This window comes from Homarus americanus, unplaced genomic scaffold, assembly GCF_018991925.1.
Source record: "Homarus americanus isolate GMGI-L3 unplaced genomic scaffold, GMGI_Hamer_2.0 scaffold30535, whole genome shotgun sequence".
Taxonomy (NCBI): domain Eukaryota; kingdom Metazoa; phylum Arthropoda; class Malacostraca; order Decapoda; family Nephropidae; genus Homarus; species Homarus americanus.
The window spans coordinates 11,382,597-11,395,280 of NW_024732440.1; the positions used below are offsets into that span (position 1 = coordinate 11,382,597).

General features: G+C 37.5%; 1 protein-coding gene across 2 annotated transcripts in view; it reads left to right on the forward strand.

The window, feature by feature from the left end:
- LOC121868822 overlaps positions 1 to 12,684 on the forward strand; it is an 88,038-nt gene that overhangs the window by 19,741 nt on the left and 55,613 nt on the right. The window lies entirely within an intron of this gene.

Genomic DNA, 12,684 nt, shown 5'->3' on the forward strand with positions numbered 1-12,684 from the left:
TATCCATTAAGGGTCATTGCTGTCTGGTCTGAGTTCTTTTTATGGTATGTTCTGCCTTTATGCACTAAGTAACTCATTATTAAAATTGTTGTGGAACTCGTCATCCTCGTGATCAGGTCATCCTCAACCGTCATATTTTGTGAGGTTATCGTTGTCAGGTCTACGGGTAAAGTAGGGTCGCCCTCTGTGGGTACATTGTGTGAGGTCACCTCTTGTGAGGTCATGAAGTCCATCCCCAAACGTGATACCCCTTCTCTCAGCTGCCTTTTCAACCTATCAAAGTTTCTCCTTCTGAAATCTGGGACTTTAATGGAATTTTCCTTGCGACTGCCATTAAATTCTAATTGAAATCTTATTTCTTTGTGATCGCTGTTGGCAAGTTCGTTCCCTACCTCGACATTACGAATGAGGTTTTCTCTTTTGAAGAACTAAATCTACTGTAGTATATTATTGCGGGTGGGTACGGTTATATGTTGACTTAGGAAACAGTCCTGAACTGTTTCAAGAAAATCCTCTGATTCTGCATTACCTATAAGGTCGATCCAATCTATTTGGCTAAAGTTAAAGTCGCCTACTATACAGACTTTGCTATGTATGGAAGCCCTGCACATTTCATCCCAAATAAGTCACTCATTAACTCTATCAAGATTAGGAGGTCTATATATTATTCCTGCAATTAATTTTTCTCTACCATAGATTAATTCTATCCAAATTGTTTTTGTATTCAGTTCAGTTTTTATTTCCTTATTTATTTCACTTCAGATTATCCCTGACAGATTGCTACTCCACCTCCTTTCCTAATCTGTCTATCGGTATGGAATAATTTGTAACCTGCAATTTGGTATTCGACAGGTAACTCAAGTGAGTCTAAGTTTATCCATGTTTAGGTGAATGCTATTATATCGGGGTTTTTTTTCGGTACATACCAATGCCCTGATTTCATTCATTTTGTTTCTCATACTTCTACTGTTTGCATAGTAGACATTTAAGTTAGTCGTGTTCTGAGTCCTCTCTTTAACGCGTTTAGGTTTTAATTCCCTGTCTAATTTAGTTTTGTCCTCATTCCTAGCACTATTTCCCTGTAACCCTTCACTTTGTTTACCAGCTCCCACTGTAGTCTCCTCCACCTCCGTGCCCATATGTTCCCCTAGCAGTTTAAAGACTTCGACATCTTTTGAACTGCCCTCTCTCGAGAGCCAGCCAGACAGATGCACCACATCCCTAGCATAAAAGTCCCTTCTGCCGTAAAATTTGTCCCAGTTGTCAATGAATGGGACTGATTTTGACTTGGGATGTCTGTCAAGATAGCCGTTGACACCAACTGCCCTTGACAACCATTCATTGCCAACTCTCCTTCCAGGCAAGACACCACATATGATAGAGATTCCTCCCTTCAACCTAATACATTCTATAGCTGTCTTGAACTTATCAAGAAGCTCCTCACTACACCAGCCATAATCATTGCCTCCTGCACTGAGGCAGATAATGGGTTTGTTCCCATCCTGTCACCTATACCCCACCCCAGCTCTTGGCAAACAAACCCTAATCCTATTTTTATTTCTACCACAAAAAGCTCTGTCCAGGTACCGTACCTGGAAATCGCCAACAATTAAGGTTTTGTCCTTTCTTGTTATGGCTGTCCCTGACTATGCTCACGTCCAATTCGCCTATCAAAGGACTAAAAGAGTTTTTACACTTAGCTGTTGTTGTTTCCTTGGTGTCTTTTCTCACTGCTAGTTTGGTCGTTCCTCTTCTCACAACCTCCCATTCGCCTGAGTTTTAGTCAGACACGGGCTTTCCTTGTCTCATGTCGTCTTTCTTCATTCTCGCTATCACTTCTTTTAATTTCAAGTTGTCTTCTTTGACCTTCACTTACTCGGCCAGTAGCTCGGCCCTCAGAAGGACACAGACCTGTTCTAGTAGCACTGGCCGTTACCGACAATTTATCCCCGGGAGCTAAGTCTGCCGTGACCTTTCCTCTAGCGACGTCAGAACACAACTAGGCTATTTCCTATTGCCAAAAAAAAAAAAAAAAAAAAAAAAATTATATATATATATATATATATATATATATATATATATATATATATATATATATATATATATATATATATATATATATATATATATATATATATATATATATATATATATATATATATATATATGCTGATAACCACAAGGAAAGAAGAAAACACGAAGTTCCCAAGCGCTTTCGTGTAATTCACATCTTCAGGGGTGAGTACAGACTAGAGAGAGAAATACAAATCAAGGTGTATATATACAGAGGAGGGTGAGACCAGGTCCACAATGGTCAGGTATTAGGTAATGACCCTACTAATCTTTAAATAGCACACAACGGTTGGTGGTCAGGTCAGATGGTCAAGTGACCCGGCCTTCTCACCTGATCACAAATCTTCTTAATTACAAAATTGTCCAGCTTGTACATGCCGTTACTCAAATTCATGTTGAATGCTTCGGTATGTTTAATAAGACTAGATTCTATGATGTTCCTACTATCAATTGAATTACATGGTAATATTGAGGAGGCATTATCCCAGTCAATGCAATGCTTGTTATCCCTCAAATGAACAAACAGAGCATTGGATTCCTGGCCTGTCCTAACACTGTATTTGTGTTGTTTAATTCTAGTTGCAAGATCTTTACCTGTCTGGCCTAAGTAAAACATATTACATTCCTTGCAAGGAACTTTATAAATGCAACCAATTGTGTTGTTGGGGGAGTTCTTGATTAACATTTGTTTAACAGTGCATGAGTTTTTAAATGCCACATTGCGTTCCTGGTTTTTAGTTGTGCAGGAATGTGTGAGAAATTTTTGTGAAATGGTAATATTAAGATATTCTTATGGTCATGGGTGGGCTTGGGATCAGTTCTATAAAAAGTTTTCTTAGTAATGTTTAAGCATTTGTCTATGAAAGATCTAGGGTATTTAAGGTTTGAGCCAATATTATATATATATTTGTATTCCTCATCGATGAATTCCGGACTGCTAATTCTCAAGGCACGTAAAAACATTGTTGAAAATACTGACTGTTTGACTTTATTATGGTGGGCAGAATAATAATGAATGTATGAACACACATTAGTTGGTTTTCTATAAATACTGAACTTAAAAGTGTTACCTATTCTGTGTATCAGACAGTCTAGGAATGGCAATTTACAGTCATGCTCTAATTCCACAGTGAATTTGATCGAGGGGGCTAAGTTGTTAAGTTGTGGCAGGAAAGCTTTTAGGTCCTCATTACATGGCCAGAGACATAATACATCATCAACATATCTAAACCAGACTGCTGAGGGTGGTAAAATATTACTTAATAGTTTCTTTTCAAAGAATTCCATATATAGGTTGCTTAATACAGGTGAGAGTGGATTACCCATTGCCATACCAAATTTTTGAGCATAATATTCCCCATTGAATTCGAATTTGCAATCCTTAATACATAGTTTGATGAGTTCGATGAAGTCGTCTTTCGAGACGGGCAGTGAAATGTTATCCAGGGAATCTATGAGGAACTCTAGTAAATCATCAACTGGGACCTTTGTAAAGAGTGACGTTACATCAAAGCTGACCAGTTTAAAATCATGATTAATGTGTAAGTTATTGAGTTTATCAACCAGATCCATATTATTCTTGATATTGGAGTTAGAAATGTTGCCAACTAGGGGATTTAGTAAAGAAACTAACCATTTAGATAGTTTATAAGAGATTGACCCAACTGAGCTAATGATAGGTCTTGCTGGGTTATTGGGCTTGTGGGTCTTGATTACACCGTACATGTATGGCAGTGGAGGGGACGTTGAAGTAAGATGTTTAATGAGAGTAGCTTTGCCTCTCAATAGGGACTTCAGTTTTTTGTTGAACTGGGTGTTGACAGTGTTGAGAGGATTATTTATGAGTTTAGAATATGTTGTAGTATCACATAACAGGTCATTCATTTTAGAGAAGCATTCAACATGAATTTGAGTAACGGCATGTACAAGCTGGACAATGTTGTAATTAAGAAGATTTGTGATCAGGTGAGAAGGCCGGGTCACTTGACCATCTGACCTGACCACCAACCGTTGTGTGCTATTTAAAGATTAGTAGGGTCATTACCTAATACCTGACCATTGTGGACCTGGTCTCACCCTCCTCTGTATATATATACACCTTGATTTATTACTCTCTCTAGTCTGTATTCACCCTGAAGATGGAATTACACAAAGCTTAGGAACTTCGTGTTTCTTCTTTCCTTGTGGTTATCATATATATATATATATATATATATATATATATATATATATATATATATATATATATATATATATATATATATATATATATATATATATATATATTATTACAACAATTAATAAAATTAATAGCAAATTAATAAAAATAAGAATAAAATAATAATAATAATAACCATAAATAGATATAAAAACGAAAAAAAATAAATCAAGAGTGAGAAACGATATACTGTACAGTGCACAGTATGTATGTTGTGAGAGTAAGAGAAACAGTTGAGACCCTGCAATTGTGTGTAAATGAGGCAGAAAGTCAGATTAGCAGCCTGGGACTTGGTCACAATTTTCGTGATGCCATATGGCAGCAGCAGGGTCTACCATTAGACAATACATTACGCTACCAATATCTTCCCAGGCGGTAGTACCTCCCTGTTTGGTATGTACCTACTACCTACTATAAACGTAACTTAGGATGCCACTATTATGCATTTTAACCTTTGATTAATTAATTATCTCTGTGAATGGATTATGAAAAAGGAAAGGTTAGGTAAATTTAGGTTAGGCATGTTAAGGTTTGGTTAGGTTAAGTAAAGGTTAGGCTAGGTTAGGTAAGGTAGGTTAGGTTAGATATGGGTACATTATGTTAAGGTACAATTCACTAATTTTGCAGCAAAAAAGAGCATTACTACCGACTGTATTAAACACGAAAACATATGAAAAAATACTTTTTGTAAGAAAAACTGTGATGTATCTGTTATTCAAGTTTACCTCTCTCTCTCTCTCTCTCTCTCTCTCTCTCTTTATATATATATATATATATATATATATATATATATATATATATATATATATATATATATATATATCAAATAATCACTATTAGGTGCGCGTGAGAATCAGGTATATGCTGATAACACAAGGAAAGAAAGAAAACACAAAGAAGTTCCCAAAGCGCTTTCATGTAATTCATCTTCGGGGGTGAGTACAGACCCAGGAGAAATACAAATCCAAGGTATATATATATATATATATATATATATATATATATATATATATATATATATATATATATATATATATATATATATATATATATATATATATATATATATACAGAGGAGGGTGAGATCAAGTCCACAATGGTCAGGTATTAGGTAATGACCCTACTAATCTTCAAAAGACACCACAGCAGTTTGTACAAACTGGATAATTTCGGAATTTAGAAGATTTTTAACCAGGTGAGAAGGTTGGGTCAGCTTACCCTCTGACCTGACTACCGACTGCTGTGGTGCTTTTTGAAGATTAGTAGGGTCATTACCTAATACCTGACCATTGTGGACTTGATCTCACCCTCCTCTGTATATATATATATATATATATATATATATATATATATATATATATATATATATATATATATATATATATATATATATATATTTCATGTAGATATGCAATAAAGACGAAAGCTAAGATTAACGTTGTTTCCCTTTTCCCGTGTGATTTATCAAGATATATATATATATATATATATATATATATATATATATATATATATATATTTCATGTAGATATGTGAATAAGACGAAAGCTAAGGTGCTCCGTTGTTTCCCTTTTCGTGTGATTTTATCAGAATATATATATATATATATATATATATATATATATATATATATATATATATATATATATATATATATATATGATAAAATCACACATGTTCCCTTTTCCCCATTATTGATTTTATCAGATTTATGTTATCCACGTTTCATTGTCGGATCTGCAAAATATATATATATATATATATATATATATATATATATATATATATATATATATATATATATATATATATATATATATATATATATATATATATATATATATATATATATATATATATATACACACACACACACAATGGTGTAGTGCTGTGGGAACACGTGGGAATGGTGCTGCATCACTATTTCAAATAAATCTAAACTTACAATCCTCTATTGTAATGATTTTTTTTATTTCCACCCCTAAAAGAAAGGTGAGAAAGAATCATTAACTGTTTCAATTCTCTTTGCTTCAACTGAGGTAATGTTAGCCTATAAAGTTGGAGGCATTGCGATTTTGCGGCATCGTCGCATTACTTAATACAGTATAAAAAACTCACAAAACTAATAGCCGCTCCCTCCCATTTCTTACAGGCCAGAGGCCGCTCCCTCTCACTTGGACATTTGTGTTCTCGGTTGCCAAATACCTCAAATCTGGTAAAAAAATAAAAAATAAGTTGAGTCTTCTTTTAATCTGTTTTATATATTTTAAGTTAATTTATTCTAATTCGTTGGTATTATATATTCTCTTAATAAGCAGCAGAAATATTTGTAAATATTTAAAATAATGTGCATTCGGAAAAATCTGGCATACTCGGCATTGTTCAGTGCAATGTGCTGACGCTGCTGCAGACCTGCAGTGCTGAGTAGGAATGCCAGTTTAGTTGCTCACCAAGTCACCTAGAAAATGCACGCACTTGTCTTGACACTGGTGGATATCTAAAAGACTATTATTGTACCGTTGTATGTGTTGATAGAACTGGTGAAATTACATAGTGGCGTTCTGAGAACTGTGAAGCTCAATGCGAGTGATGTAGGCTTTGGTGGTTTACCCTGAATTTCCAAAGATCTTTATTTAATCAATCGTTGTACCTCAAAAATGAGTGAAAAACGTAAACAAACATCCATACAATCATTTAAAAAAAAAGTAATAGAACACACAGAAGAAAGTGCAACTCGTGCAAGTGATTCCACAAGTGATATTGAGTGTGAAAAAGTAATTCCACAAACTACTACTTCTAGTGGTGTGTCATATTCCAGTGAAGTGACACTGCCAGGACAACATATAATTAAGTCTGCATTGCCTGAAATTTGGACTGATGAGATGTGGGAAGATAAGAAAAGGGCTTACCCGTGGCTTGTGAGTGATTCCGGAAAAATTGGATGTGCAGCATGCTCTAGTGTGACAAATCTAGGCCAATTTAAATCACAAGGTCCTAGTGTTTCCAAAGAATGAAGTTCAGTTCAGTTTCTTTTAACGGCAGCTCAAAATCAGTCCAACTATCATCCTTGAGAAAAAATGCTTGCTTCATTCAAAGTCTCAGTCACACATCAGTGCTGTTAAAATTCTTCAGGGTGTAAGGGAACAACAAGTTGAAACTATCGTGGACCGTTTAAATAAATCTAAAATAGAAGCTACTTGCAAAATAATTAGAACTGCATATTTATATAGCCAAAAATGATAAACCATATACTGACCATTTTGATTTGTTGCAATTGCAAGAATTAAATGACATAGACATTCCATGATTTAGTGCTACAAATATAATTGACCATGTTGCACAAGACATGAGATCAAGAGTCAGCAAACGCATCCTTGAAATAAAAGGAAAAATAGCCATTCTAAGATGAGTCCACCACTTTTAGTCGCAAAACTACTTTGATAGTTATTTGAAATGTGAAACGAACAAGTCAGATGATCCTCATTTTATTTTCCTGGATTTGCTAGAATTACCTGATACAACAGCAAAAACAATAAGCGAACACTAACTTACTTGTCTTGCTGATCACGGGTTTGATCATTATTATCTTCAGGACAATCTTATTGCTTTTACCAGTGATGGTGCCAGTGTAATGTTGGGGAAAAACTCTGGTGTGGCTCAACGACTGTTGCAGAAGTACCCAAATATTATAGTATGGCATTGCTTAAATCATCGTTTGGAATTGTCAGCAGCAGATACAATTTCTGAAGTACATGGTGTTAATCATTTTCGTTCATTTATGGATAAACTGTACTCTTTATACAGTCAATCTCCTAAGAACCAAAGAGAAATTCAACAGTGTGCAGCGCAGCTTGATGAACAGATGGAAAAAATTGGAAGAGTGTTAGGAACTAGATGGGTTTCAAGCTCCTTCAGAACTGTTTCAACAGTTTGGAATGACTATGCATCTCTGTGTTATCATTTTGAGCATGTTGGCAATGGCACTGATAAAAATCGATCAAAAGTTAACCAGTGTACCCTCAGGGGGCTTCATAAACTCATTTCATCAAAACAGTTTCTCCTTGATCTGGCACTTATGTACAATGTATTATTTGAATTATCTCTTCTTTCTGAGTCCTTACAGGAAAGGGATATTACTACAGTATAGTTTATGCAGACAAGTTAATTCGTCGCAGCATACGATTTTTAGAAGCAACGAAGGAACGCAATGGTAAAAAACTCTTAGAAGCAGAAAATGTCATTAAGGAATTGAAGTTTGCATCAGTGACACTGACAGATAACAACAAGATTGTTTCAATCAATCATGGTCAGTTTTTAACCAGTATCATAAATGAAGGTTCCAAGTGTTCCCTGTAGAAGGCAGTGATGGGTAGGGAAACACCGGGTAACACTGAAGTCCATTTATTAACGGATAGGAGAAATACAAGTAGTGACTAGCGTGTGCCATGCATGGCCCACAGAGTCAGACTGAGACTGCCTTGCCATATGGCAGCCTCGGGGCAATGTTGCCACATAACACGTGCAGTGTTGCCACGTGATTACATATATAAATGCTACTCGGCACAGTAGCTTGGTTACATAACCTACAATAAACAATATGCAACAACTGTTATTCACATCAACTTCTTCCCATGAATCAACAAAGTCACGACCAGCAACTTCTGACTCCATTCCAAACATAATTTCTGAGCTGGGTATCTTAGAAGTCGATAAGTGGCCAGCTGATATAAATCCAGGATGTGGAGAAAATGAAATAGAGTCTCTGTAAACGTTTTAGATTGCCATTTTCATAAACAATCACAGCATACAGAGACTTTCTAACAACGGTGGGCGACATATTCCGCCGGACCTGAAGCCTTTAATCGGATGTTCAAAGGTAATCCCATGCAGCTCTCCTGAATGCGAACGGGGCTTTAGCAGCATGAACCTTATCGTGACGGAAACGGGGTCTAGACTGTTAATCAACCATGCGAGCAATCTCATGTTTATTAAACTTCACGGCCCTCCGATTCCAACCTGGAAACCAGACGTCTACTTACACAAATGGCTTAGGTGTCATCTTTCAGCAACTGATACACAAATAAGAATAGCCAAGTCCAAGGATCTCACTGTGGACCCAGTTTGGAAATTTCAAATTTTGTTAAGAATTTCTCCAAGACTGCAAAAGTCCAAGGTGAGCCTAAATTGATTATTTTTTAAATTGTATTTAATAAATTGCATTGCTTTGAGACTGTGGAATCATGATAAGCTACACATCACCATTATCAAGCCCTGCGTTAGCAGGGTTTGATATCGAAACGGGGGATAAAAATGTCGCCAGCGTGTGTAGTACAGTAGGATATAGGGATCCGGGACGTTCAGCTTATCTGCTTGTCGTCGTCTGTCTGTCACGAAACTCCTCCGACACAATGGGACCACTTGTTACCAAAATTAGAACATAGATTGATTAGACCTATGAGAGGGTCAGCTAAGCATTGATATAAGTGATATTGTCCCCCAATGTTAATGCCCCCCGCCAACCCTCTTTGATCCCCCAAATCAGTCAGGACCGCCAGTTGTATGGGCTCGCTGCGCTCGCCAGTTCCCCTACCATCTGAGTAACACTTTCAAAAATGCGTTCCTCACTTCTTTTTTAGCACTACACCACAACCCATATATATATATATATATATATATATATATATATATATATTAGGGTGGTCCTTATTTGGGGCAAAAAACAAAATTTGCCATTTTTTGTCACAGATCCTGGCATAAGTTCCCATTTGGGGTAGAAACATTGCTTGTAAAATATTTTTTAAATATCTTAATAATTAGAGGTTGCTCAAGTCAAATGAAATTTAACAATATTTTGCCTATGCTTAATGTTCATAACACATCATTTCCTAGCCCCCAAGCCTGCCCCCCCCCCTTATTCTAAGTGGGTATTAACTGCTCGAGGCAGGGGTCGCATGAGGACCAGTCTCACTCTTTGTCGCCCAGTAAGGTCTGCTTGAGGGCATTAGGGAATGATTTCCTGTGGTCAGCAACTGCCTGCAGTAGATACTGCAGTTGTTGTTCGTCCTTGGTGATTCGGCCTGAGAAATCTTGGACTAAGGCTACTCCTCTTTCTGCATGATCATTGATCACAGACAAAGCTTGTACACTGGCTTTTGCATTTTGGAAGCCAGGATCATCTTTCCACTGTTCTACTGGGAGGGCCAGGAAATCTGTATTCAAGTTGAGCTTTTTGAAAAATGACTTTGTGTTCTTTGTCGTGAAATCATATAGGTTCTTCACTTGGCGTGTGTCTGGATTGATTGTAACCCGTTTGACATGCTTTTCTTCTCCAATAACGATGTTCATAGCTTCCAACATGCGGTCCTTCACTGCTGGGAGAACATCGTCATCAAAGAAGGCCAATGCACCCAGCTCTTCTGACAAGTACCAAAGGTGTCTCATCATTTTGCGGAAAGTTGCCTTTGATATGGCATCGTTGATGGTACTGTAGTCTTGTAGAGCTTTAAGCAACATCAGATCTCCTTTTGGTGCCTTTGCAGCAAGTGGAGCAGTTGTCCAAGCCTTCACATATATTCGGGCAAAGAAAATGCACAAATCTCTTAGTCCTCTGTTCTCCTTTGGAGTAAGCTTAAACTGAGAACGGAATAACCACACTTTGAAGGAATAAATGGTCTTTGCCATTCATCGTGCTTGGTGCATTGCACCAGGAGCAGAAAATCGTACTCCCCGAGAAGGTGATGTGCCAAGGAAGATGGAGGCCAGCTCTAGCAGCTCTCGATAATCATCTCGAAGCTGTGTCTCCAATAGAGCCTTCTCAATGAAGTTGGTTAGATCGTCCCTTACAGCTCTGACCGAAAAAAAAAATTCTTCTGCCAGATCGTCGGTGGAGGAGTCTTCAAACTTCTGCTTGTCAATTTGTTCCCATTTGGCTTGGAATCTTCTGAACAGCTGTATGTCAGGAGCAGCTGAGTGCCCCATTACAGCTTCAAAAGCAGCTCTAGCTACAAGTTCTAGTACATGGTGGCGACAGGCAAAATATACCAAATCACGACCCAGAAACTGCTCAATTTTGACACGCACCCTTGTGGTGACCAGTATTTGAGCTTGTTGTATCAAAACACATGCCATGCACGATGTCTGCAATGTGCCATTGCTGCAAAGCCTTCACAACAGCTTTTGCTTGTTCATCACCGGTACCAGAGGGAAGTTTTGGAACAGCAAGAAGTTGGGAGGTGCCATTGCCTGAGACAAGAACTGGGAGTCTGTCAACATGGCCCCCATGCCCCGTCAAATCAGGCATCAATTTACCACCCCAGTGAACAATTAAAACTGACTCTGGTTTGAAGTTTGAAAGGATTTCAGCTGCCCTGCTACTGCGATGCTGCTGACGTTTCTTCCTGATGCTTGATCGATTCAGAATCAATTCACTGACATCATGGCCCAGACTCCGAGCAGTTTGGGTGACAATGCGCATGGCCATTCTATCTGAGGACTTGGTCCGATCTAATGCTGCAGAAAGTTCTGGAGTTAGAACTTCTTTTCGCCCACGCTTCTTGACAGTAGGTGGAGTTTGAAGGGATGATGGGCCAGGAACTGGGTTGGATTCCTTAGAAGAAGACGTACTACTGCTGTCCAAGACAACGATGGCCTGGCATTTTTTGGCTTCTTCCTCTGCACTGTCTGCAGCCTACTTCCTTTTCATTGCTTTCTTGAGAGTTTTTTCTCTTCGTTTCTGTCTTTTCAGGAATACTTTGTCAAGAGATGACATTGTCCCACGACGCCCTCTTTCTCGTTGCGCTATTAAGAAATCCTTATCCTCCTGAACTGTCATCATATTCAAAGCATTCACATGTGCAATGTCAAAGAGATCTTCAAATGTATCAGTGAACTCTTTCTCTTTCTGCTTTTGAGTTTCTGTCTCTCTTGAAGAGTTCTTTTTCAAACTACTCCACTTGTCAAACATTTTGTGCACTTGATTCACACAATCTGGTTTGTGGTGCATGGGAATGTTTGCTTTTGTCCAAAATTGAAGAACTTTGTCTGTGACTTCCCCAGCTGCCACTCTGATGTTTTTTTTTCTGTATGCGATGCAGGCTTAAAAAATACTGTAACACTTGCCTGTTTGAAGGTAACTTAGCCCCTGTAATGTCATCACATAATGTCTTTATCAAATACACATTTCTCGTGTTTTTACTCCTGCATTAGCCATTTTGACCTGAGGAATAAAGAAATTAACTATTAATATAAATTAATAATGAGAATACTCTGCAGAACTGTTTCTAATTTCCCCAATCATCAATCACGACCAGCAAAAACTCACCACAATCGTGCCAAATGCGACGCACTAGTGGTGGGCGTAATCGGCTACAAAGTAATCGACTACATCGATTACT